Source organism: Dama dama, chromosome 5 (genome assembly GCF_033118175.1).
Source record: "Dama dama isolate Ldn47 chromosome 5, ASM3311817v1, whole genome shotgun sequence".
Lineage (NCBI taxonomy): Eukaryota > Metazoa > Chordata > Mammalia > Artiodactyla > Cervidae > Dama > Dama dama.
In genome coordinates, this window is record NC_083685.1 from 8,908,243 (window position 1) to 8,914,224 (window position 5,982).

The 5,982-nt window shown below is 53.6% G+C and overlaps 1 non-coding gene across 1 annotated transcript; it reads right to left on the minus strand.

The window, feature by feature from the left end:
* Positions 1-357: 357 nt before the first annotated feature.
* On the minus strand, positions 358-430 carry TRNAG-CCC (transfer RNA glycine (anticodon CCC)). The gene has a single exon. It is a non-coding gene; the product is annotated as a tRNA-Gly (tRNA).
* Between the last annotated feature and the right edge of the window lie 5,552 nt (positions 431-5,982).

Sequence of the window (5,982 nt, forward strand, 5' to 3'; positions counted from 1 at the left end):
TTTGAGAGGCTGGAGGCATCTGGGCTTGGCGCACTAGGGTTGGCATAACTTGGGTTCAGATCCCACTGGGCACCTCTAGGCCTCAGTCTCCCCCTCTAGAAAATGTGTTCTGACACCTGCATGGCAAGATGGAATCAGATCATGCTAACAAATTGTTTTATTTAACAGACAGTGTGTACTATGGGTCAGGTGCTGCTCCATGGACTTTCTGCCCGGGGTATTTTTTTTTTTAAGTATTTCTATTTTATTTATTTGGCTGTGCCAGGTCTTAGTTGTGGCACGCAGGATCTGCGTTGCTACCTGCAGGATCTTCTAGTTTCAGCATGCAAACTCTTCCTTGCGGCATGTGGCATCCAGTTCCCTGACCAGGGATCAAACCCGGGCCCCCTGCATTGGGAGTGCAGAGCCTTAGCCACTGGACCACCAGGGAAGTCCCTGCCTGTGTCTGTTTAATGAGAGGTACGTGCTCCTACACCACGAGGGCAGCTCTTGTCAGTCGGCTACATCATGTGACTGTGTTACAACCGACCGGGTTTTACTTTTGAATCAGGAAAAGCAGTAACAGCCAGGAAAGTGAATTCCATTTCAGGGGCAGACCGCGACCCAGGAGGCTGGCTGTGGGCTGGACCAGGATGAGAATTCGGGACAACCCAGTCCCTGCCAGGGCTGCTCTCCAGGAAGAGAATTGGGAACCCTTCTCTATGGGCAATCTGCCTGTCTTGGAAAGCCAACTTGCATGCGTGCGTGCGTGCATGCGTGCGTGTGTCTGCACGTGGATGTGAGTCTGTGCATGCATGTGTGTCGGGGTGGGGGTAGGGGGGGACGTCCCGGCCCTCACCCATCCGCAGCCTCGCTGCCAGCCGCCAGCCCCAGCCGTCTGTTGTGGCAGATGTTTGTCTGTGCCATGGCAACGCCAGAACAGGATGTACCTCCGGATTGCAGCAGGGACAAGCCCACGCTGCCGCCCACACTGTTCCCCTCCCCAAAGGCCTGTTGCAAAGAAGAACCGCTTGGGTCCAGGTTGGGGACAAATAGTGTTTGTGTTGGGAGGGAGGCAGAGCTGGCATCCTTCATGGGGTCAGTGGTGGGGAGGGGAGGGGGGAGGAGGAGGAAGACACACGTGTGCACTGCCCAGCCGAGGCCCTCCTCTGGGAGCTCGCGGCGGCTTCCCTCTGCCCATCAGAGGATGCTAGGCAAACAGCGTGGGAAGAGGAGCTGCCGTCAACAGGGCTGGTCTGCGGGCGGCCGTCGCTGTCTTTCCCACGAGTACAGCGGCTCCTCACGGAGGGAGGGCTTTGTGCCAGGACATGTGGTCAGTACTTCGTCTAGCAAATAATATCTACGTTCACAGGTCTCTGCTGTGTGCTGACGACACGGCGCACATCTTTGTGGCAGCGCTATGAGGTCATCCCTGTTCTTCAAATGAGGAAAAGGGGGCACGGAGAGGTGAAAGCCAGTGCTCTGGGTCACAGAGTGGGTGAATTAGGGGGCAAGACCTCGGGCCGTCTTGCTCCAAAGCCCTTGATTAAGTGTGGTGACGCTGCCAGGATCAGCCACGTCCTCTGCGGGGCCCAGTGGGAAATGAAAAGGCCTGGCCCTCGTTAAAGAATTAAAGACGGCGACAGCAGAGCATCAGACCAGTTGCGGGGCCCTTGTAAGTGCAGGGTTCCATGCAGCTGCCCAGGAAGCCAGGCCCCAAGGGCTCGGAGGGCGGGCACAAGTGGCTTGGAGAAGCATAGAGACCAGGAGAGTGAGCCCCAGCCTGGCCCCTCCGAGCTGCTGTGATCTGAGTGTGATCTCTGCTCCAGGCGGCCCATGTTACCCCATCAGAGGGGAGAAAGGACCACCTACCCTGCCCAAATGCTATGCTGAATTCCCTAGAACCAGAAGCCTGGGAGATTAGAGGACAAATCTTAGCTCAATGCCAAAGTTCCTCTGTCCTTGGGGATTCTCCAGGCAAGAATACTGGAGTGGGTTGCCATGCCCTCCTCCAGGGGATCTTCCCAACCCAGGAATCAAACCCAGGTCTCCCACACTGTAGGCAGATTGTTTACCATCTGAGCCACCAAGGAAGCCCATGAATACTAGAGAGGGTAGCCTATTCCTTCTCCAGGGGATCTTCCTGACCCAGGAATTGGACCGGGGTCTCCTGCATTGCAGGTGGATTCTTTACCAGCTGAGCCACCAGGAAAGCCCATTGTTTTATGAAATCTTTACATTTTCCTTTTTAAGTATGAAAGTAACAACAACCCTATTGGAGAGATTCTGGAATTGATAAAGGGAGAGGAAAACATCGACCTGGACTCCTAACCATCTAGCCCCACTGCCATTGGCAGGTTGTATATTTCCTTCCTGCCTTTCACAGGGGGGCTTTCTGTTAGGACCCCCAGGGGTGAAACAGAGGCTCCTCTCTGCCTCAGGCAGGAAGGAGCACATGAATGGGGGAGAATGACTGAATGGATGGATGTTACAAAGGAGTCTGGTCTGGATGACCTTTCAGATTCTTCTGGACTCTGTAACAACTTAGGATTTGTTGATTCCTGCATGGCAAACACCTAGTGTAGACGGGGAGCAGAGGTGGAGGGGCCCAGTCCAATGAGCCAAGCCCAGTGTGCTGGGGCCCCGAGGTGGTCGATTCCTGTTCCAGTCCTGCAAGAATGTGGTTTAGACAGTCGTGGGTGCCCCAAGCTTTTCCAGCCATGGTGAATGACACTTGGCACTCCTTTTCACAGCATATCTCATTCATTTATGCTCATTTGAAACTGACTGAGTGCTTGCTATGCACTGGGCTTCCCCGGTGGCTCAGCAGTAAAGAATCCACCAACAATGCAGGAGATGCGGGTTCGGTCCCTGGGCTGGGAAGATCCCCTGGGGAAGGGCATGGCAACCCGCTCCAGTATTCTTGCCTGGAGAATTCCCACGGACAGAGAAGCCTGGCAGGCTATGGTTGCAAAGAGTCTGCCCATGGGATTGCAAAGAGTCGGATACAACTGAAGCAATTGAGCATGCACGTACTATGTACAAAGCCCACAAAGGGCTGTCTCTTTTGGAGAGAAGATGGTGAGGTAGAAAGTGTATGAATTTGGAGTCAGGCACCCTGAGCTTCTGTCCCTTCCTGGCTGTGTGGCCCTCATCCAGGTGACCTAACCTCTCTGGAGTTTTCACCTCTTCATTTGTAAAACAGTCATCTCTACCGTGAGGATCATCTCAGTAACAGACATGAAACACGTGCACCCAGATGCTGGGTGCAGTTGACTTCCTTCTCCCCTCCCGCCAGTACCAAGAGTAACAGCCGCTGACTCAGCAAGTGGTGTGCCAGCAGAGAAGAGGTTTGCATACATTATCAGTTAATTCTCAAATTATTGGCCCCACGAGGTCGGTAGCACTGTCCTTCACCTGTCGTGAGATCCAATTTCAAAACCAGAGGGAGCTCCGCACCTCCAGCAGCCTGAGGGAGAGTCTGTCTCTTAGCATCTGATCCCCAAGCATTCTTTTCTGTGCTAGGGCTTCTGATGACACTTCACTTGCAGAAAACAGTTAACAACAACAAAGAGGAATTTGGGGCTGACACCAGACCCTTTGCCAGAATACTTCAGGGTGTGTGAGCAGCTTCCCTCTAAAGGTCAAATACAGTGAATTCGATCTGGGGGCGGGAAACACACCTTGTACCGCCCGCCAAGGTAGCCTTTGAAGTGGGTCAGATTTCCCGGGGCTGGAGGCTTCATTTCTGACTCGACGTTTTCCTGCTGGTACCTACAGATGCTGCTTCAAGCTTGCTGCTTTCTCCTTCTGCGGTGGGGGGACAGCTCTGGGAGGGTTTCAGGTGGAGAAGGAGCAGTAGTACCTCCTGGCTTCACCCCCTTTAGAGGTTACTTTGGCCAAATGACTTACACCCTGCAGGCCTGATTCTTCAACTGAAAACTGAGGGTAACATCAAAGGGCCTTTGGAGGGTTCCACAGGGCTCATTAAAGTGCTGGGTATGCAGAAGTCTTAGGAATATAGTTCTGCTCCCTCATGTGAGGGCGTAGGGGTGGGTGGATGGCCTGTCCTGGGCAGGGCTGACCTGGTGCACCGCTGCCAGACACCTTTGGAAGGGGCTTTCCTACCATGCAGTGAATCCTTCTGAAACGCCGGGAACTCCTCCATGCTCTGCTTCCTGGAGCTTCTTGAGGTCTAGCCAGGAAGGGCTTCCACGAGCATGCGGCTGCTCCCCTGCCTGCCCACGGCCCCTGGAGGCAAGACCTGGGGCCCCACTCAACCTCAGGCTTGCTACTCTGAGGACAAGATCAGCTTGTCAGTTACAGGAAGGTTCTCCGGGGACCTGAGTGAAGAGAGTATCGGGTGATCTGGGAACACCCACATTCTGGAAGGGCCATGTGGAAGGGTGGGTGTTGTCTGCACAAAACATGTGTGGAATGTGATTGTAACTGGCGGAGGGAAAACCTACTCAACTGCACCGCATTCCTATTTCAATGGTTTTCTAGACGTGGCCATCACAATTCCCAGGGAATCCACGGGAATTGCAAGGAGTGCTGGACCCCCTCCTCCAGCTCGGATTCACCTTGGGAGCCTGAAGAGAATGTGCCAGGGATCTCCAGCCTTGCCTGGGAGTGTCCTGAACCACGACCCTCAGTGGTTCAGTTCCAAAAACCTTGTATATAGAAAGGGCTACATTACAGCTTGATGGGACCAGTTAGCAGAGTCACCCCTCCCCCCCCCCCCCCCCCCCGCCCACCTTCTGCTTTAATTTTCTACTGAATTAGCAATTCCTAGCCATAATTTGGACTTCCCAGGTGGCTCAGTGGTAATGAATCTGCCTGCCAATGCAGGCGAGGTGAGTACAATCCCTAGGTCAGGAAGATGCCCCAGAGGAGAGTATTCTTGCCTGGAGAATCGCAGGGACAAGAGTCTTGCGGGCTACAGTCCATGGGGTCGCAGAGTCAGACACCTGAGCGGCTGAGCACAGCAAGCATGATTTGGCCTCAAGAGCGGATTTTCCTGGAAGGACTCCATGTGCTAATCGGCAAATGAGTGTTTTACAACATCTCTTTGTTATCTTTTTTTGCTGATGGCATGTAGGACTTTAGTTACCCGACTAGGGATCCAACCAGTGTCCCCTGCATTGAAAAGTGGATTCTTAACCACTGGCTTGCCAGTGAAGTTCCCATTGACGGTTATAATTCTTATTAGGTGAAAAACTTGCATCCTGGTTTATCTACCCATCTCCTATGAGTACAGGTGAGAGGCGGAGAAAGTCTAGATGAACTAAATGGAGTGTGTACTGTTTCTGGACCCACAGGCTCTGGAATTTCGTGGTCCCATCAAGGCACTAGTGGTGGAGGGTTGACACTCACCCATGCGACTCGCCCATGGGACCGTCAGGTACGGCACCCAAAGGCAGCGAAGAGGAAATGTGAGCTGCATTTGCCCTGCTGGATGCACGGAACTCCAGGAAGGCAGGGTTTTCTGTTGGAAGCGGCCTGGCTTGGCTCAGACACCATGGGAGGACAGCCACCAAAAGCTCTGATCTGCAGTGGACTGTGACCTGAGCTCAGCGTAAGCCTTTGCTCTGTCTGGTAACTGGGGTCCCCTGGGGTTCCCATCTTGGCCGTTAGCCACGATGAGCACCCCCTCCCCACCCCCTCTTCTGTGTGAGCAGTTAAGGTGGTGAATTTCTCCCACACACCCCTCAGGTTCAAGTCCCACCCAAGGTGGGGGCAGGCAGGAGAGGTTTTTTGGTATACAAGTGACCACCTTGTATACCAAAAGTGGGCCTGCTCTTTCTTGCTGGCAAGAACAGGAAGGAAAAAGATAATTCCTGCAGCAGCTGACCTTTCTCCCCCTGGTTCTTTCTCTGGTCTCACTTGTCCAGGTGCTTAGCGTGGGGCCAGCACACAACTGTGTCTCGACTCTCCTGGCCAGGGCTGGAGGGGCTGCTACTTTATTTTTTTCTTTTTTGCACAAGTTCAGAGGTCATCGAG